The sequence below is a fragment of the Capra hircus genome, chromosome 21, assembly GCF_001704415.2.
Source record: "Capra hircus breed San Clemente chromosome 21, ASM170441v1, whole genome shotgun sequence".
In the NCBI taxonomy this organism is placed as follows: Eukaryota; Metazoa; Chordata; class Mammalia; order Artiodactyla; family Bovidae; genus Capra; species Capra hircus.
The window spans coordinates 20,698,332-20,720,098 of record NC_030828.1 but is presented as its reverse complement, the minus strand read 5'-3'; the positions used below and the strand labels follow the sequence as shown (position 1 = coordinate 20,720,098).

Here is a 21,767-nt window from a genome sequence, read left to right as displayed (position 1 = left end):
TCACACAGAACAGACAATGTGCATATAGTCAAAGCTATGGTTTTTCCAGTAGTCATACACAGATGTGAGACCGTAAAGAAGGCTAAGCACCAAAAAGAATCAATGCTTTCAAACTGTGGTGCTGGAGAATACTCTTGAGAATCCCTTGGACTACAAGATCAAACCAGTCAATCCTAAAGGAAACCAACCCTGAATATTCACTGGAAGGACTGATGTTGAAGTTGAAGTGCCAATACTTTGGCCACATGATGCAAAGATCTGACTCATTGGAAAAGACACTGATGCCAGGAAATATTGAAGTTAGCAGGAGGAGGCAGCAGCAGAGGATGAGATGGCTGGAGAGCATCACTGACTCTACAGACATGAGTTTGAGCAAACTCTGGGAGATAGTGCAGGACAGGGGAGCCTGGCATGCGGTAGTCCATGGGGTCGAATGGGACACAAGTTAGTGACCGAACAACAGCAATATAGCATAAAGCACACCTATTCAAAAGTAGGTACGTGAACCCACTTCGCAGGCCGTGAAATCAAGGCTTGCTGCGGAAGGCTGTGGCTTGTCAGGGCTGGGAGATGGCAAGCCAGGACAAAAGGCCGTGGCTCCTTGGATCCTGAGTCCCATGGCTTGAAGTAGGTCCTGCACTTGCCCTGTGATCCTACTTCTGTGGCAGACAACCCTTTAGATTCATCCCTGCCTGTGGGGAGAAGAACAATTCTGTGTTTCAGTGATTAAGCCCCTGCAGGGCTTCCCAAGGCCAAGAAGGTGCCAGGTCAGAAGTTATAACACAGGGACTTCCCTGGTTGCCCAGTGGTTAAGAATCTGCCTTCCAGTGCAAGGCACACGGGTTCAATTCCTGGCTGGGGACTGGCCAGGAAACTAAGATCTCACATTGGGTGAGATCTTGGGTGACCAAGCTCATGTGCTGCAACTACTGAGCCCAAATCCTGTGGAGCCCATGAGCTGCAGTGAAAGACCCTACATACTGCAACTGAGGCCTGATGCAGCCAAATAAATAGTTTTTAAATTAAATTAACAATTAATTTTTTATAAAAAGAAGTAGCAGCACACATGGGAGCAAACCATCAACTGCGTCTTGGGCGACCCAGAGCCAAGACCCTCACCCTTGGACCCCACTCTCCCATCCTGCTAAGGGTGGGTGCCGCATACCATCTCTCACTGGACACCAAAGCTGCCCACTTCTCATGCCTTTGCTGGGTCCACCATCACCAAAAGTGGACCCTGATTTTCTCCAAATCAATGAGCTAAGAAGCAAGGTGAGGAGTTTCACTGGAATCTAAGGTTGCAGAATGAGGCCTGCAACACTGTGTCTCAAACTGGGGAGGGGGGTAGAAACTGTGGGAAGGATGGGCCATTGAGGGATGAGAGGCAGGGCCGGGCAGATAAGAGATCGCATCCACCAGAGAGATAACGGGACTACAATGACAAAGGAGCTGGAAGCCGTGCTGGCACATTGAGAGAAAGAAAGAGCATATTAAATTTTAAACAAAGCCCACCCCGCGGGAACCTCCAGCCTTGTCTCCCAACCTGTGCCTCCCATCTCCAGCTCACAAGTCACCAAGTTCACAGAAACCGAAACATCCCTCATCTCTAAGGGGTTGGGTTTTGTTTTGTCACTGTGTCTCTGGGGGGTGGGGAGACTTGGGCCTCCCGGAGCCCCCGGGGTCTTCCCACCAGGCCTGAGAAAGGAGGGCAGGCTAGAAGCAGCTTCAGCTGGGACAGCCCTGCTTGGAAGGGGGAGCAACGAGGGGGCTGGAAACCAGAGCAGAGTGGGTACAAGAAAAGAGCTGGCAGTGCCAGGTCCAGATGGTGGGCAGCAGCAGAGACGTCACCAGGAGCCAAGAGGAGGGAAGAAACTAAGATGTAGGGAAGGTCCTGAGAGGCCTCGCCAACTGCCATAAAGACTGCGCTGGCGTGGAGGAGGAAGGGGACAGAAAAGGAGGAAGAGCAGGCCCCGAGCTGGAGCAGGAAGGCCCAATTTAGCCCAAGCACGTGCTACTTCCTCTGTAATTCCATCAAACCTCCCCCACCCAACCCCAGGGTGACGATTGGGGAATGGGGCTGCAAGGGCTGAAGGTCTGGAAAGAGGCACTCCCCTGGGGCAGGACCCGTAGGGCAGGGCCTGAAGCCTGCATACAGCATCCTCCACGCCAGCCCCACAAACACTAACCCAGCCCAGCCCCACAAACACTAACCCAGCCGGGCAGGACCGGCTTCGCGTCTCCGGAGTCAAAACAGGATGTTTGTTTCACAAGCATCATCTCCGAAGAAAGACCAGCCTAAGTCTGGAATCCTCAAAGCCAGCGCTGCCCTGGGCACCCTGAGGGTGGGCTTCTTGAGGACTCCCTGGGGAGCCACAGGCCTGCACTCAGAGAAAACAGGAAAGGCTCTAGTCTCGATGCTCAAGGCCCACTGTGAACACAGGGGCAAGGATCCGCGGGTTCTCTTTCAAGGTCAGCTGTGCCTGGGGTCAATCAGGCCGTGCCCGGGGCCAATCAGGCTGTGCCCAGGCCAGTCCCTCTTAATCAATGTGCGTGAAACAGGTGAAAAGCAGTATCTTAAAAACGCACAACCAAGTTCTATTAATAAAAGAGCAAGACTTAGTATTCACCTAAAAGGAACCAAAAATACTACATAACATTTCTGGAGGCCAATTTAACCATCTAAATCCAGGGCCATTAGAATGTGTCCTGGGCCCTGTAATTTCCTGCTAGAAATGTATGCCAAAGATTTAATCAAAAAATACCCAAGGTTGTTCACCACAGCATTCTTTACAAGAGAAAAAAGAGGAAAAAAGTTTAAATTTAGGAGACTGCTTAAATATATGGAAGAGTATATCATACACTGAAATATTAATAATTACAGGCATTTTAATTTTCTTCTTTTTGCTTGTTTCTATTTCCTAAATTTCTTGCAACAACCGTAAATCTCTTTGTAACAAGAAAAAAAAAATCAATAAAAGCTATTTTCTAAAAAACAAAAGGCAGAGATCCAAGAGACTGCATTCCTTGGACATTTGAACCTGAACTGGATTGGAACAAAACAAAACTGGACAGACACTTAAAATCACCTAAGAATATTTGTAAGGACTAAGAGGTGTTTTCCACTGAAGAGGAATTAAAATCCTCCGTGGTTCGGTGGATAAGAATCCACCTGCAAATGAAGGGGACACAGGTTCGATCCCTGGTCCAGGAAGACCCCACATGCCACAGAGCAACTAAGCCCGTGTGCCACAACTACTGAGCCCAAGCTTCAAAACTACTGGAGTCTGTGCTCCACAACAAGGGAAACCCCTACAGTGAGAAGCCCATGTACTGCAACTACAGAGTAGCCCCCAGTTGCTGCACCTAGAGAAAACCCAGGCAGCAGTGAAGACCAGGACAGCCACAAATGACTCTCAAAAAAAATAAAACCAAATCCTCCAAAAAGCCCAAGTGAGAGCAGGGAAGGCAAGCCAAGAGCAGGGAGCTAAGTCAGGACCCCAATTTTCTGTCCCTAGAGTGACGGCCACGGGGAGAACAGGAGGTGGGGATGAGAGTAGGCAGAGCGGCTGATGGGTGAAAAAACAACGCAAGTGTTCCTTTCGTCCTTGATCAAGGAAAGAACAATGACCAACTCCTCTGACAGCGAATTCAACCGGGGGAATTACAAAATGGCCAGTCTGAGACTTCCCTGGTGGTTCAGTGGTTAAGAAACTGCCTTGCAATGCAGGGGACGTGGGTTTGATCCCCGGTCAGGGAACTAAGATCTCACACACCACACAGTGAGGCCAAACAAATAAACAGACTATAAAAATCCTTAAAAAAAAAAAAAAAAAGAACTTAGCTGATGTTACGCAGAAATTTTCCAGATAATGAGCTAGGACACAAGAGGACAACAGAATCGGAAACTGTCGGGAAGGCATGAGAGGACCACGTGCACCATTTACAGAAATCGGCCTTTGTGTAAGAGGAGCCAGAGCCCAAGAAAGGGAAAAGCTCACCTGCCATGGACTTCATTATTCAAGCATCAGGAAAACCTGAGGAGCAGTGGGAGCTGTCTGGATTTCTCCATTCCTCTTTCTGATTGAAAGCTTTAAAGTCTATCTCAAAGATCACAATCTGTCCATTGGGAAAACGTTTATGGGGTGCCTCCTACGCATGCATGCATTCAGCAAACAGCCCAGAACGAACTTAATGTGGGTACCACTCTGTAATGCTCAAGGTGCTTCCACTGGCCTAACAAACAAAAACAGACAGCATGAACCCCTAGGACGCATCCTTTGTAAAGATGCCGAGTAGCACAGTGACCAGGGGCTGGACATGCCAGCGCCAGCCCATGGATTCCAAAGACCGCCACAAACATTCCTCAGCCCCAGTGGACCCTGCCTCCTCCTTCAGAAATGATGATTCCAACTTGGATAATCAATATGGCGCTGCCCATGAGGACAGCTGGTGCTGGATGATTCTGTGTCTCTTAAAGACATCAAATTCTCCCCCCAGGTGAAGCTGTAGCCTACAGATGACAGCCTCGTATTATATACGGCTGACACCTTTAGCTTTGTTCTCCGTAGAGAATTTCTCTTCAGCGAAGAGGAAGCAGTCAATACCCTACTTTGAAAACAGCACAGGTGTTTTCTGCCAGACAAAAACCAAAACCCCAAATCAAAAAACCACCTACCCTTCCTTTTAATTAAAGAGATGCCATCCAATTGCACCTGCGTAAAGAAAGATAGGAAAAGTTGTGCTTCCAGAATGTTCCGTGTTCCAAGTACCATCAGCCCTGAAAACCTCCCCACTGTAAAACAAAATGAAGGCACCAGGAAGCGTTCCCTTGGCACCTGGCAGCTGGGACCTACCCGAGGCCAGTTCACACAGACAATAATAAAAGCTTCCTTGAAATAACGTAAAGCTTCAGACATTCTGATAAAAGCCAGGAACTTCAAAGGTAGGACCGCAGAGCCCATCCCTCATCCTCCTCATTGTGTCTGATGTGGAGGGCTGGGTTCTGGTCTGACTCCACCACCTACTGCCCAAGCTTTGCCCAGTAGGACCTGTGAGCCAGCCAGCCAGGAAGTAGGGTGGAACCTCACTTTAAAAAAAAAAAAAAAAAAAAGCTTTTAGGGCTGTTCTTTTAATTACATTTTTATCTTTTAATTGGAGGATAACTGCATTACAATGTTGTGTTGGTAAAACAGACAGCTAGTAGGAAGCCTATACGTAACACAAGGCGCCCAGCTTGGTGTTCCGTGACAACCTAGAGGGGTGAGATGGGGTGGGGGAGGGAGGCCCAAGGAGGAGGAAAAAGTGAAAGTACTAGTTCTCAGTCTTGCTCGATGTTTTGTGACCCCAGGGACTGTAGCCTCCCAGGTTCCTCTGTCCATGGGATTCTCCAGGCAATACTGGAGTGGGGTGCCATTCCCTCCTCCTGGGGATCTCCCCCACCCAGGAACTGAACCTGGGTCTCCTGCATTGCAGGCAGATTTTTTACCACCTGAGCCACCAGGGAAGCCCCGAAGAAGGAGAGGATACATAGAAGGAGGGGATGTATACATATAATTATGACTGATTTGCATTGTTGCAGAGTAAAATCGATAAAATTTACTTTTAAAATATTTTCTTGTCTGTGCTGCATGAGTGACCCTAGCTCCTCGACCAGGGATCAAACCCGAATTCTTTGCATTGGAAGCATGGACTCTTAACACCTGGACCACCAGGGAATTCCCAGGATGGAACTTTATACTCACTCCTCTGCCCTGGGGGGGTCAGGGGAGAGGAGGGCTGTCTAGGCCATGATGCACAGCCTATTGGTCCTTGACCTATGAGAGGCTGGTTAAAAAAAAGGAAGGAAGCAAGAAAGTGCTGATCTACAGATATGAGCCCAACGATTCTTCAGTGAGAGCTGGACTCAATGCTAGCTTCCAGGGCTCTCTCCGTGAACTTGGGCAAGTCACTGCAGACTTTCAAGCTTCAGTTTCTTGGTCTATAAAATGGTAGCCTCCTTAGGGGCTGTTGAGCTGAATAACTAAAATAAACTTTCAAGCTTCAGTTTCTTGGTCTATAAAATGGTAGCCTCCTTAGGGGCCATTGAGCTGAATAACTAAAATAACCTATGTGAAAGAGCAGAGCAAAGGTGAGATCCTCCTTCTCTTCCTCCTTCCCACCCTAACCCCTTCTTTGAAAAAAAAAAAAAAAATATATATATATATATATTTTTTAAATTAGGTGGCATAAGGAATTCTCTGGTGGTTCAATAAACAAGGAAATCAACCCTGAATTTTCACTGGAAGGACTGATGCTGAAGCTCCAACACTCTGGCCACGTGATGCAAAGAGTTGACTCATTGGAAAACACCCTGATGCTGTGAAAGATTGAAGGTAGCAGAAGGGGGTGACAGAATGATATGACTGGATGGCATCACTACCTCAAGGGACATGAATTTGAGCAAACTCCGGGAGATGGTGAAGGACAGGGAAACCTGATGTGCTTCAGTCCATGGGGTCAGAAAGAGTTGGATGTGATTTAGAGACTGAACCACCACCACCACCAGTGGTTACAACTCTGCACTTTCGCCGCAGGGGGCACAGGTTTGATCCCTGGTCGGGGAAGTAAGTTGCTGCAAGCCACATGGCATGGCCAAATAAATAAATTAGGTGGTATATACACAAAGTGCAAAATTCAAGAAGAAGGAGGAACACACTGAAAAGTCCGCACCTGATGTCAGTCGCTCAGTTCAGTCGTTCAGTCGTGTCCAACTCTTTGCGACCCCATGAATCGCAGTACGCCAGGCCTCCCTGTTCATCACCAACTCCTGGAGTCTACTCAAACTCACGTCCATCGAGTTGGTGATGCCATCCAGCCATCTCATCCTCTGTCGTCCCCTTCTCCTCCTGCCCCCAATCCTTCCCAGCATCAGGGTCTTTTCCAATGAGTCAACTCTTCGCATGAGGTGGCCAAAGTACTAGAGTTTCAGCTTTAGCATCATTCCTTCCAAAGAACACCCAGGGCTGATCTCCTTTAGAATGGACTGGTTGGATCTCCTTACAGTCCAAGGGACTCTCAAGAGTCTTCTCCAACACCACAGTTCAAAAGCACTGATTCTTCGGCGCTCAGCTTTCTTCACAGTCCAACTCTCACATCCATACACAACCACTGGAAAAACCATAGCCCTGACAAGACAGACCTTTGTTGCCAAAGTAATGTCTCTGCTTTTGAAAATGCTATCTAGGTTGGTCATAACTTTCCTTCCAAGGAGTAAGCGTCTTTTAATTTCATGGCTGCAGTCACCATTTGCAGTGATTTTGAGCCCAAAAATATAAAGTCTGACATTGTTTCCACTGTTTCCCCATCTATTTGCCATGAAGTGATGGGACCGGATGCCATGATCTTCATTTTCTGAATGTTGAGCTTTAAGCCCACTATTACCAGTCGCCTAAGTATCCTTGCACCATGCCACACAGCAGTCATTCTGTCTCTTACTTTCTTACTTAATAGCTCAGCAACCACATCCACATACAGGGAGCTTCACATTCCTTTTTACCGCTGAACTGAATTTTCAGTGCATGGACATAGGATAATTTATTTAACAGTTTTCAACTGATGGACAATAAGGTTGTTCCCCTTGCCTTTTTTTTTTTTTTTTTTGCTTTTACAAGCAATGAAGCAATGAACTATCTTGATAAATGCATCATTTCGCATGTATACTCATACCTGTGAAAGGAATCCCCAGAAGTGGAGTTGCTTGTGCAATTTTAATAAATATTGTCAAAACACTCTCTATACAGGTTGTACAAACTTATACTCTTTTAATAATTTGGAGAGTATCTGTTCCCACTGTCACTTCTTCATAGCAGAGTTAACACTTTTCTTAATACTGGTGGGCTGAAAGAACACTTCATATGGTTAAGAACCATTTGTGTTTCCTTTTCTGTGACTGGTCCATTAACCCATTTAAAAAATTGGGTTCATGGGACTTTTCTGGTGATCCAGTGGCTAAGACCCCACACTCCCAATGCAGGGGCCCAGGTTTCATTTCTGGTCAGGGAACTAGATCCCACACGCCACAACTAAGAGCTGGCACAGACAAAGAAGTAAGTGTTTTTTAAACAAATTTGATTGATGGTCTTTTTCTTACTGATTTCCTCTTCAGATATTAAGAAAATTAGCTCTATCTCTGATATACGTCATGAAAACTGTTTTCCCAGTTTTGAGAAGTAGGAGACTCTTTGGACTGTTTATGATGATTTCTGCCTCATAGAAATTTACTTGTGTAGGGTCAAGTATAATCAGCTTTTCTTCTATGGCTCCTGGGTTTTAAGTCGTACTTAGAAACTATTTTCTCTGAGTTCGTTTTTAATATCTAACATCTCTAATCCATCTGAATTTATTTTGTTATAGAGTGTTCTTTTTTTTTAACGTAGCCATCAGGTTGCCTCACGGAGAAGGCAATGGCACCCCACTCCAGTACTCTTGTCTGGAGAATCCCATGGACGAAGGAGCCTGGTAGGCTGCAGTCCATGCGGCCGTCAAGAGTCAGACAAGACTGAGTGACTTCACTTTCACTTTTCAGTTGCATGCATTGGAGAAGGAAATGGCAACTTGCCTGGAGAATCCCAGGGACGGGGGAGCCTGGTGGGCTGCTGTCTATGGGGTCGCACAGAGTCGGACACGACTGAAGCGACTTAGCAGCAGCAGCAGCAGTAGGTTGCCTCAAGTCACAAATTTTAAAATGTCACCTTTCATATTAACTTACTTTTGAGTCCCTTCTCTTCCTTCTCTTCCATATCATGCCCATTTTCTCAGAATCATACTCTTTCTCTCCAAGGCCCTCCCATCCCTCCATTCCATTTGTGAGCCAAGTGCTGATCCATGTTATCATGCTTGACAGTGATACAAATTATGCTGAATGCCAGTATCTTAGAGTAGGCAGAGATTTCAGAAGCATCCTTTTATTTTAAAGCTCAGTCACTGGGTAAACTGGGCTTCCCTGGTGGCTCAGTGGTGAAGAATCTACCTCCTAATGCAGGAGAAACAGGTTCAACCCCGGATCTGGGAAGATCCCACATGCCACAGAGCAATTCAGCCCATGTGCCTCAGTTACTGAGCCTGCGCTCTAGAGCCTGCGCGCCATGACTGCTGAAGCCCACGTCTTCTAAAGCTTGTGCTCCACAGCAAGAGAAGCCACTGCAATGAGCAGCTCGAGTACCACAACTAGAGAGCAGCTCCTGCTCCATGCATAGCAACAGAGACCCTGCACAGCCAAAACATAAATAAACTGAAACAAAAAAACAAAGAGGTAAACTGGACTTGTCCAAGAGCACAGGGTAGGTTAATGCTTAATGCTTGGGATCTGATTACTATTCAAGAAGAACAGAAATATTGATTTTGCCACAAATTCCATTCAATCAATAGATATCTATTAAGTAACTACTCTGCCCAACAGTGAGCCAGGCACTAGGGCTCCAGAAATAAATGACACAGCTCTGCACTTTTAAGAAGTTCAGAGTCCAGCGTGGGGTCTGAACACACATCCCCACAGCCTAACAGGTAAGGTGACAAGGGCGAATGAATGTACAAGGATGGGTTAATTTTGCGAGGGACGGCATGAGGAAGGCTCAGAAGATGTGCAGTCTTCAACTGTGCCTGACATAATTAGGCCTTGGTCCAAATACGGAGAAAAGGCATTTGGCAATACAGGAACAATAGGACAAAGTGGGGTGTCTGTTGGTACATAGTCAGGTAGGAAGTCATCTGGCTTAGTGTTAGTGGTAGGCAGAATTTTCAATGAAAAGGCTCCTCTGACAATCCATGGTCATTAGCCAGCCTGCATGTGGGTTTGGGCTCTGGTCCCCAAACTATAAGCTAAGAAATGTAAATAATGACTTATCTGTAAGACCTTAAGGTGTCTGGCAGAAGGCAACACATATTCTCCCAGGAAGAATGTACTCTCATCCCACACCTTAAAGAATTCTCACAGATGGAATTCTAACAAACATAAGCTCACAACAGAAAATCACACATAAGGAAATAAGCCTTTATGAGTGGGAGTGAGCAGAACCATAAAACAACAGAACCATATCTGCAAATACTGCAGATACTAGAATTACTGGATACAAAAAAAAGAATGGTGTGTATAACATGATCAAGGGAATGAGGATTTCAAAACCCAGGTAAAGAGTAAGAGATTTTTAAAAGTTACACATATTTGAAAAAATGATAAAACAAGAAACACGATGCTCATCCAGATTATAAACTTAAAAATGAACATCAAAGAAAATAACTGCAATGGATTAAAACACAAAAAGTATATTAAAACCTGTGAGTGAATACTGATATTAAAAATACATCAGTAGAAGGGCTGAACAGAAAATCAGAGATAACTGAAGAGAGAATTAGTGAACTGGAAGACAAATAAGAAATTACCCAGAAAACACTATAAAAGTGTTGAAATTAAAGAGAAGTTAAGAGACGAAAAGGACAGAACCATATCTAGCATATATCTAATCTGAGTTCTAAAAGAGAAACCATAGAGAGAATTATAGGTAACAGTCAAAGAGATAAAGGATAAAAATTTTCTAGAACTGATAAAAGTCACTAATCTTTGGTTTCAGGAAGTCTTATGAATTCTTAGCCAAACAAAATATAATCCACTCCTAAACACATTAAGCTGAAAACAAACAAACAAAAAAAACAACAACCAAAAAAAAACCCACAGACTCATGTGCACGTGTGTGAACACACACCACCACCACCACCACAATAACAAAACAACCACCAGAGAAGAAATTGCCTGAAATCAATAACTGGGCTTCTCAATATCAATAAGGAAAGCCGAAAGACTGCAGAATACCATCTTTAAATACTAAGATAAAATAATTGTCAAGATAAAGTTTTATACCCAGTAAAACACTCTAATCAAATAGGAGCTGGAAGTTAATCATTAAAACACCTCCACCACAGATGTTCTGATTTCAGAAAGAAAGCCTGAGATGTGGGAAGAAATATGAGTAAACAAAATGGTAACTATGTGGAACTCAAAAGTTAACCAACCATATAGAACAATGAAAAGAAGGTCCAATTTGCGGTATTAAACAGTGAAACAAGACAGAGCTAAACCACTGCAAGACAACTGAACGTAAGCAGGGGCAATGGTGACTTTATATAAAGCATCCTAAGAGCTTTGAATTGCTTGGAAAAAAGATACAAATACCAACTAACTTTAACCTTATACAGTCTTCATGCATCAAAAGAATAGAAATAGAGTGTATAAGTTCCAAAGCAATAAACAGGAAAAAAACAAAAAACAAAAAACGGAGAAGAATGAATGAGGAAAAGAAGAAACTTGATGCCTTCCAACTGTGATGCTGGAAAAGACTCTTGAGAGGTCCTTGGACGGCAAGGAGATCAAACCAGTCAATCCTGAAGGAAATCATCCCGGAATATTCACTGGAAAGACTGACGCTGAAGCGCCAATACTTCGGCCACCTGATGAAAAGAGCCAACTCATTGGAAAAGACCATGATGCTGAGAAAGATTGAAGGCAAAAAGAAGGGGGCAACAGAGGATGAGCTAGTTGGATGGCATCACAGACTCAACGGACATGAGTTTGAGCACACTCTGGCAGACAGTGAAAGACGGGAAGCGTGGTGTGCTGCAGTCCATCACAGGGTGGGCTTAACCAACCAGCACTGCCAGCCTCTGAAGCCTCCCTGAGCCTTACTGAGAGGCCAGCTTGGGCGTGTCCTCATGAGGACATTCTGACATGGCACATAAAACAACCATTATTAAAGTCTGTATGATTTTTTTAACACCAAACATGTACAGGACAACCTTCCCCTTTCAAAACTGCATCCCACTGCAGCCCCAGTGGAGATAAGATGGGGTTGGGGATGGTGTTTAGGTACTACTCAAAAGACAAACCACAGAGAACTAAGAGTCATCACAGAAGTTATAGTCTCCCACATAAATCTGCAGGGTGGGCATTCCTGCTTTCTCTAATTTTTAGAAAATTATTTTTAAGGTGATTTTAGTATTTAAAAATATATACTGGATTTATTACAATATTACTTCTGTTTCATGTTTTCTGTTTTTTGGCCACGAGGCATGTGGGATTTAGCCCCCCGACCAAGAATCAAACACACACCCCTGGTACTGGAAGGCGAAGTCTTAACCACTGGACCACCAGGGAAGTCCCCATTCATGTTTTCTGCAGTGATCATTTTTACCTGATTTTGATTCCCTATTTGTTATAACCTGGGAGGCAGAGAACGCAGGTGGGCCACAATGTGATCTCCTATTCTCAGCTTCTGACTACACCGAAAACCCTCACGTTTCCAACGGTTCTCTTGGTACTCCCAAAATATACACATGATGTTTGTGTGCTCAGCTTTGTGACCTTATGGACTGTAGCTCCTCTGTCCACAGGATTCTCCAGGCAAGAATACTGTGGTGGGTTGCCATTTCCTTCTCCAGGGGATCTTCCCAGACCAGGGATCAAACTCACGTCTCCTGCACTGCAGGTGGATTCTTTACCCACTGAGCTATCTGGGAAACCCACACATGATAGAGCATAGGATTTAATAGCAGAAACTCCTTTACCACGATGGTGGTAGAAGACAGAACCAAAACCCCCTCTAGAGATCAACCTGCTTCTAATAGTCCTTTTACTCCATTACAAATATACAGATTATAAAGATAATACATAGCAATAAATATTCAAATGGGACAGAAATGAGTAAGAGAGAAGACAAAAGGCCTCTGTACTTAGGGGCCTAGGGATGCAGGAAGGGTCTGGTCTGGGAGCTATATACATTAATTAGTAGGTAATAAAAGCCAGTTATTTCACCTTTTGAAGCTGCTGATTCAGCATACATTTAGCCCCACTTTGACCTCTAGCATTCTTTGATCCCCCCTTTCAGAATCTACCCCAATTTCCTGCAACCATTTCACCTCCCTTATTTGACTGTGTTCAAGCACCTTCTATCCAATTCTAGAATTTTTTAAAAACACAGTATTAATTGTATTTTTTTAAGTTTTTTTTTTTTTTTTGGTAGAGACCATTTTAGTTAAAAGTTTTGAGTTTGTTACAATGTTGCTTCTGTTTTATGTTCTGGATTTTTTTTTTTTTTTTTTTTTTGGATCCACAAGGCATGTGGGTTCTTAGCTTCCCAACCAGGGATCAAAAGTGCATGGCCTGCACTGGAAGGCGATGACTTAACCACTGGACCACCAGGGAAGGCCCTGGACTCTAGAATTCTTAATTTTCCTTGAAGTACTGCTGCAGTCTTGTTTTCTAATTTTTTTTTTTTGCAAACTATCATGAGTTGAGTCCAATAGTGACACAGGCTCTCACTGGCTAGCCTGGCAACTCTGTGCCATTTGTAACACATTTCCTTGGGAAAATCCTTGCAGTTTTATGCATGAACAATTGGGAGACGCTTACTTGTAAAGTGGAGGCTTCCATAATCTCAATTTCTATTCCTACTGAAAACGGCAAGCCCCTGGTTTCACCTGCCCTGTTTCTAAGGTAGGCTTTGCTTGCAGGGACTCTGGGGCCTGACTGCCTGGGTGCCAATCCTGGTTCTGAAACTTACTAGGTGTGTGACCTAGTATTCAACATAAATGGGCTAATACATATATGGAAAGTGCTAATACATATATGAGAATAGTGCCTGGGACATAGCCAGCGCCGCATAATAAAAGAGCTGGGAGGCATTAGTCAAGAAAGCCCTTTGTCCCTAGTTCTGGGAGGCTACAAACCCCTTTGAGGCTGGTGAAAGCTATAGCCCCTACCCCTAGAATGTAACCCTCTGAACAGCTGCAGATAACTGAAGCCCCCCCCCATGGCTGTGAAGGTCAAGAAGGTCTGGTTCCAGCCCTCTGGTTCTCTCTACAGTGATGTGAAGATCTCAGGGTCAAAACACCATGGCAGTTCTTGAAGTTATTATGTTCACATGCACAGCAGCGAAGCAGGTCCCTCCCGCCCTCAGTTTAGGTAAGAAACGTTACACCTTTCTTCCTCAAAGTCCCTTTGACCCTGCTCATTTTTCTCTTGCTTCAGGTCAACTCATCCCTGGGTCACCTTAAGACAGTCTCCCAAGAGTTTCCTGGTGGTCCAGTGGTTAAGACTGCATGCTCCCAGTGCAGGGGGCCTGCCTTCTATCTCTGATCAGAGGAACTGGATCGCACGTGCTGCAACTAAGAGTGTATATGCCACAACTGAAGACCCCCCTTGTGCTGCAACTAAGACCCAGTGCAGTCAAATAGATACATACATATATAAATATTAAAAATAAAAAGACAGTATTGTATGTGCCACGAAGCTCCACATGCTTTTTGTGAATTATTCTCATCTTTCCCCTAAGAATGGTCTGGCCCCTCTTTAGTGCTCACTGAAGTCAGACTAGAGCATGGACTAGTATCCACTGCTGGCCCTCCAACCATGAGCATGGTACAGGTGGCTGCTGTGTAAGCCCAGGTCCTCTCCCTTCATAAGCTTGGAGACAGCACCCACCAGCAAAAGCCAAAGATCTGAGAAGCCAGAAGCAAGCTGTGTGTGAATGTGCTGTGTACTCAGTTGTGCCCGACTCTTCGTTTAGCACACCGGGCTTCTCTGTCCATGGGATTCTCCAGGCAAGAATACCGGAGTGGGTTGCCGTTTCTTCCCCCAGGGGATTCCAGACTCAGGGACCGAACCCGCCTCTCTTGTGTCTCTTGCACTGACAGGCAGATTCTTGACCACTGAGCCACCTGGGAAAGAACTTATGGGATGATCTAATTCTCTTGTTATTACTCCTTCAAGTCACTTCAAGGTGGGTGACTTGCCTGAGGTCACCCAACTCACTTGCAGCAAAGCTGGGAACCTCCCAGTTCGGTACTTTGATTCCATCAGCATTTCTTAGACTCTACCACGCACGGGAATCTTAAGATGCAGATTCAGCAGGTCTGGGGCAGGCCTGAGATCCTGCATTTCTAACAAGCTCTCAGGTAATGCTGCTGCTGCTGGTGCCTTGGCCACATACAGAGCAGCAAAGGCTTACATCAAGGCTGACGGACTGTCCCACCTGGTTAAAGCCTCTTTGCCCACCCTCGGTGTGGCCATTTAAATTCCTTTTCTTCAGGAAAGCCTCCCTTCCCCCGTTCTCCCTGATTATCAGCTCCCGTGGTCTCTGTACTTTTTCCTTTGAAGCATTTGTAACAATTGTAATTAAAGAGTATCGGTGTAATTATTAGTTTAATGTCTGTCTCCCAGGGAGACTGCAAACTCCACGAGGACGGGACTGGCAGACTGTCAATAAAAGGGCAGCTGTTGTGGGCTTTCCTGGTGGCTCAGTGGCAAAGAATCTGCCTGCCAACATAGGAGACTCAGGTTCAGTCCTTGATCAGGGAAGATCCCACAAGCCTCCGACCAACTAAGCCCGTGCGCCGTAACTACAGAATCCGGGAGCTGCAACTGCTGAGCCCATGTGCTGCAGCTACTGACGCCTGTGCGCCTCAACAGAAGACACCACGGTAAGAAGCCTGCATACTGCAAGTGATGAGCAGTCCCCGCTTGCTGCAATAGAGAAAAGCCAGAGCAGCAATGAAGACCCGGCATAGCCGAAAATAAATAATTTTGTTTAAAGGGCAGCAGATGTGGGCTGAGTAGCCTGGACCAGCATACTTGGAGTAGGAAGGGAAGGCTTGAGCAGGTGGGAAACACTTTCTAGAGGCCTCATGGACAAAGGTGACACTTCTGGCTTTAAAATTCCCATCAGTTTCAAATACATGTGGACTAAAACGTAACTTGAAAAGCAACCTTAAAAAAGAAAGTCTCCTAAATCTTTTTATCAAGCGCAAAACAGACCCAATCTTGTACTAGCCACTGTGCCTGGGAAATAGTTAGGTCCCCCAAATAAATATTCCCTTACAGGGGACTTCCCTGGTTGGTTCAGTGGCTAAGACTCTGCACCCCCAATGCAGAGGGCCAGGGTTCGATCCCTGGTCAGGGAACTAGATCCCACAAGCAGCAAGAAAGCATTCACATGCCACAACTAAGACCCAAAGCAGCCAAATTAAAAAAAAAAAAAAAAAAACTTTTATAGTGTCTTCAGACACCTTGAGGGCCTTGGCAAAGGAAGCAGAGGGCCATCTCCCTGACCAGCCTCACTGCATTGCAGACCAGCAATTTCTTTTTCAATATTTCCGTTGCTATCCTTTCTAGCAATCCCAAAGCTCTGAATGCCCAGCTCCTTGACAAGGGCAGAAATACCTGAACTCATCATCATTCTAGGGCAGCCAAGTCTGAAGTCAGTCTGCTTGAGCTCAGACACCACCAGCTTTGTGCCCTTGAATGAGTTACTGACTCCTCTGTGCTTCAGTTCCCCAATCTGCTAAATGGGAAAAACCAGGCAGTGGTAAAGAATGTGCCTGCCAATTCAGGCAGTTCAATCCCTGGGTCAGGAAGATCCCCTGGAGGAGGAAATGGTAATCCACTCCAGTATTCTTGCCTGGAGAATCCCATGGACAGAGAAGCCTGGTGGGGGCTACGGTCCATAGGGTGGCCAAGAGTCAGACACGACTGAGCAACTCAGCCTGAAGGCAACAACTAGTACCTGTGAGGACTCTTAAGGGAGAGGATACACATAGAGCGCTTACACAAGCCTGACCCAAGACCCATGGTTATTATTATCCTCCCCATAACCAGTCCAATTCCACATCTATTGTTTCACAAGTCTCCACCCAGTGGCTCCACCCCTCGTGAGACTTGCTCTTCCCAGCCCCTCCTGCCTTACCTGTCTGGAGCTTGTTCTAAGCCCTGACTCACAGCAAAACTCTGCAGCTCCCATCAATTACCTCCCTGTCTCTGCCTCCGTCTGTCATCTGTCGGTCCCTTCTGGGAGGGAACTCTTTTTCCTAACCCCCAGTACATTTATTCAACAAGAATTTATGGAGGGCCCACTATGCGCCGGGCCCTGTTGTAGGCACAGGTGATCATTAGCAATTAACAATGGAAGACCTCATGAACGGAAGGTAGTAAGAGATGTAACCCAGGAAGAGATACCAGTTTGGGTCTCTGGCCTTTCCTTTCCATCCCCATTCTTCTCCCGGACCATGTCTAAATAAATCACACACAGGTACAAAGCAGAAAAAAGCATTCTAGATAGAAAAAAAATACTCAGTGGGACTTAGGCACAAGCCGATGACTAAAACTGCTGCCCCGCTGAACTGGCAGACTTTGAAGAAGTAAGTGTTAAAACACCCCGAAACACGCGGTTTCCCCATGTAGTCACACTGGCCATCAAATCCTCCAGAACAGTATGCGGAACACAACCGGAAAATAAGGTCCTTCATTTACTTATGTCCTGAGCACATCTCAGGTTTTCATGTTCTCACTGCCACAGTTTTTGGATGGAGCGTTAACTCAGGTGCTCCAGCAGGCATACAGGCAGCAGCTTTGTGCTAAGAGCCCTTGGGGGACTTACTTCCCTGGTGGTCCAGTGCCTGACTCCACACTCTCAATGCAGGGGACCGGGGTTCAATCCCTGGTCAGGAAACTAGACATCAGATGCCACAACTAAGACTGGGTGCAGCCCAATTAATAGATACATATTAAAAGAGAGAGAGAGATCACTGGAAATGGACTCTGAAAGCCTGTGTTTGAGTGCTGGCTCTGTCAATCACTGAGTGATTTCAAGCATAAAGTTTTTCTCTTGTCTCTATCTTTCAGACAAGCTCTAAGGTCCTCTTCCAGTTTTGCAGTCTAAGGGCTAGGATCCACCACCATTAACAGGAGACTCAGCAGATTCCTTAATTCAACAAGGTGAGCCCCTGCCCTCAGATTCTTGGCTGAGCAAGTCAGATGAGGAGCTGTAAACAGCATCCTGAGATGCGCTGACTCCTCCTTTATTTATTTACTCCCTTCCAACTTCAAACCTGAGATTTCCAGCACAACTCTGATAGAAATATCCCTGGGCCACAAGGCAAACCTAAAATAGAAGGTATGCAAAATCTCTGGTGGGCCCATTAGTCTCCCTTCCTCCAACTCAAAAACCATGCCAGACCTTGTCCGTCTCCTTGTCTCCAGACAGAGAGCCTAAAATTAGTCTCCCTGGTAGAAAATGCCTGGTTGTAATGGAAGTGCCTCAAGTTCAGAAGAAATGGCCCGATGGCCACACACCACAGGTCAAGGACTCACCCAGAAATCTTCTGTGAGAAGGGGGAACCTCTGTTCCCACTTCAACTCACAGCCTCTCCCTCCATGGGCATACAGGCAACCAGGTGAGCCTGGAGGAAAGAAAACCATGACCCACATGGCCAACTCACCCTACCTCAAAGAGAGCAGCTGTACCCCCACTGCTGTCAAGCAAGAAGGCAGACTCCTGCAGGTTACCAGAACACTAGAGCCACTAGAGCTACAGGTGACCAATTAGAGGTCCTGTTCCCAGACTGGCAGGTGCCTGGCACACAGTGACGTGGCTGGAGGGTCAGCTGACAAAACCACCACGAAAGTTCTAGAGACTAATATTCGCTTTAAACGAGAAAGGGACTACCATACTACCATAAATCTCAAAAATCAAAACCAGACAGGCCCATGGCTTTGATTACAAATACTAAGAATGCCTTTTCTAAAGTCTAAAGACAATTAGGAGCGGCTCACCTCCCCTCCCCCACCAGGCGGGTCCCTTGAAGGCCCCTGGTCTCCGGGCAAAACCAGGGATGCAGGCTCCAGGCCCTCTGCTTGGCAGAAATGAACTTTGACTGTTTTACTTACACGTGTACAAAGGCAGCACTGAAAGACCAGCTTCGAAGTTGGCTGGGTGACCCCCACAGTTCAAAGTCCCTCTCCGCACACCTGTGGGGTAATCTTGTGAGCTTCCCCGGCGCCCTCCGTAACTGGCTATATCCCTTCCAGGTCTACGCCGGCTGGGAGTTTCCATTTTGCACAGAAATCAAGGCGTTCTGGGTGCCCTTAGCACTTAGGGAGACCGGCCCGCAGCTCTAGGGTGGGCCTCCAGGCGGGTCCCTCATTGGACCGCTCAGACCGGTAAAGGACCAGCACCTCGTAGTGACCCTGTGAAAACGCATCCGGGCTCCGAGTACGCCTTGCCCGATCCCTCGCAGAACTAAGAGATACATTAATGATCGTTTCGGGTTAGTTAAAACCCACGCAAGCACCTCCCTGGCCTCTTAAATCTTCCCAAACTACAGCACAGACTGGAGGGAAGCAGTTGCAGCGACCATAAAAGTCATCTTAAAAGGCAAGTTGGAAAAAAAAAAACACCCGATACGCACTAGTTAGCAAGTCCGTGGTTAGGGGGGCGGTGGCACCAGGGCCGGATCTGTGGGCTCTGCACGCTGGCTGGGGCTGTCCCGTCGGTCCCCAAGTCCCCAGCGCCCACCTGGCAGCCTCGGGGGGCCCCCAATCTGACGCCAGCGATCACACCCCACAGCTCTGTCCAATTAGGAAAATGACCGCGAGGAGACGGAGAAGGGTGGGCGACGAGGAAGGGGAACCGAGACCGACCAAGGAGGGCCGTGGGGACCCGGCCGGACGGCGAGCGCCTTCAACAGGTCCCCGGCCCCGAGGTGGGGGGGCGCGCGGCGGCCCCGGGCGGGGCGCCCCCCGGCGGCGCGCCCGGCCCTCCCCCACCCCGGACAGCGGGGACGCGCAGCCACCCCACTCGCCCGGAGAATAAAGTTTGTGGGCAGCGGCGGGGCGGGGCGGCGCGGCGAGGGGGTGAAACTTTGAGTCCCGGGCGGGCGGCGGGGGGAGCGCACCGGGCGCCGGGACACCCACGTGCGGGCCCGCGAGCCGCCGCCGCCGCCGCCGGGCCTCCCGCCCCGCCGCCGCCGCCGCCGCCGCGCTTTCCTTTCATTTTTGCTTCTCTCTCCCCTCCCTTTCTCTCTCTTCCTCTCTCTCTCTCTCTCATTCGCGCGCTCTCCTCGCTCTCGCCCGCTTTCGCTCGCCCGCTCCCTCATTCCCTTCCCCCTCTACACCCCCCTCCCTCCCTCCCTCCAGACGCCATCTCTCTCTCTTTCCCCGGCTCTCCCTCTCTCCCTCCAGCTCTCCGGCATGAGGGAATGTGGAAGTGAAAGGAAAAGACGACATGTTTGCAGCGCGGCGAGGGCCTGCGCGCCGCCGTCCCCGGGGAGAGGCGGGGGGCGGGTCGGCCGCGGCCGCAGCGACCCACCCCCGCGCCCCCCGCGCCCCCGCCGGCGCGCCGCCCGGGGCTGCGGGGCTGGGGGCCGGGGGCCGCGCGGGACACTCACCCTGGGTCCGGGCGCGGCTCCTGCGCTGGGGCCCGTGGCGGGCCAGGGCCGGGGGGGGCTCCTGGCTGCCCACCGCCCGGGCTGCTGCTGCGCGCCCGCCGCCCGCCTCCACGCGCGCCCGCCGCCTGCTCCTGCCGCCCTCCCTCCGGCTCCTCTCTTTCTCTCTCTCTCTCCCCCTCTCTCTCCCTCTCCTCTCTCTCTCTCTCTCGCTCGCTCGCTCTCTCTCCCTCCCTGGAAGAAGGGAATGAGGCAGGGCTGACGTGAAGGGATGCAAAACAGCTCCTCCTAACCCAGCTCGCGGAGGAAGAGAAAGACAGAAAAGCAGCCCTTTTATCTCTCTTTTGTTTTCTCACTTCCTTCCACCCCCCCCAACACCCCCCTCTTGTCAGCCCAAGTTTTCTTTTCTCTTTCTACCGCAGAGAGGGTTTTTCTTCCTTTCTTTCTCTTTCTTTCGGTTCAACTCTCCCACTCAAATTGAAAGCCTGGAGGGGTTTCTCTCTTTTTTTTCCCCTTCCCTCTTTTCTTCCTTCTTCCTCCTTATTTCTCTAAAAGGGTTTTGTTTGCTGTGGGAGTTTCGTTTGAGAATCAAGTCACGCCTTTTTTCCTCCTTTTCTTTCTCTCTCTCTCTTTTTTTTTTTTTTCTCCTCAGCAGAAAAGGGGAACAAAGATTAACTGAAGCGGGGAGAGGGGGAGCATAAGAACCTCGCATGGAAATGGGGGGCCCGGTCCTGCCTGGCGCAAAGGGGGCCAGGGGACGCCCCCCCCCCGTGGGAAGCATGGGACGTCCTCCTGAGAGGAGTCGGTGGGGGTTGGGGGGACGCAGCCGCGGGTGCTGGGTGCGGGTTTCTTCCGAAGTGCGGGCGGGGGCCGCCGAGTCCGCCCCTCCCCAGCCAGAGGTGGAAGGTTGGGTGTGTTCTTCACTTATGTATTTTTAAAGTAGGCAGATGGGCTTGGAACAAACATCCCCGCAGAGCACTGAACTGTAAAAAGCCTTTGAACAGCTGTTTGCAGAGCCCTGGACGTCCAGACTCGAGGGAGCGGGGAGTACTGCGAGCGCCTGGGCCGGGGTGGGGTAGGGGCTCGGAGGAGCCGCTGGGATCCGGCCCCCGCAGGCTCGCCCAGCGCAGAACCTGGGCCTCCGCCCCCGGGAGCGCTGCTGGGGGGCGCCGAGGCGTGGCCGTTGGCCGTGCGGGGGTCGGACCCCCGGCTCCTCCCTGCAGGGCTGCGGGGCTTGGCGCAGCTTTGCCTTCCCCCGGCTCCCGACCGGCCTCTAACATCCAGCCGCTTCTCCACTCCGAGCCCTCGGACCGAACGCGGCAGAGACCCCACGAAGGGTCAGTTATTCATGGGGCGCCTGGGCGTGTTCCTAAGAACCTGCTCTGCCTTCTTCTCCAGAGAAGTGGGGAGAAGGGAGGGGAAAAGTTCCCAGAGCAAACTTGGGCCACATGTCTGTTTTGCCCAACTATGTTGAGCACCTGCTGGATGCCTGGCCCTTGGACTGAGGGCTGCTGCCAGGGGCTGGG

General features: G+C 48.4%; 1 protein-coding gene across 5 annotated transcripts in view; it reads right to left on the bottom strand.

The window, feature by feature from the left end:
* The window catches only part of ZNF710 (zinc finger protein 710), a 72,531-nt gene extending 51,937 nt beyond the window's left edge, over positions 1 to 20,594 (bottom strand). The window contains exon 1 of one of the 5 annotated variants that reach the window (XM_018066020.1): positions 20,245 to 20,594. The gene's annotated coding sequence lies outside the window, so the exon portion shown is untranslated. Of the gene's footprint in view, positions 1 to 18,302; positions 18,483 to 18,745; positions 19,204 to 19,266; positions 19,574 to 20,244 lie in introns of those variants that run through there. The other 4 variants (XM_018066017.1, XM_018066015.1, XM_005694979.3 and 1 more) reach the window with 4 other exon arrangements.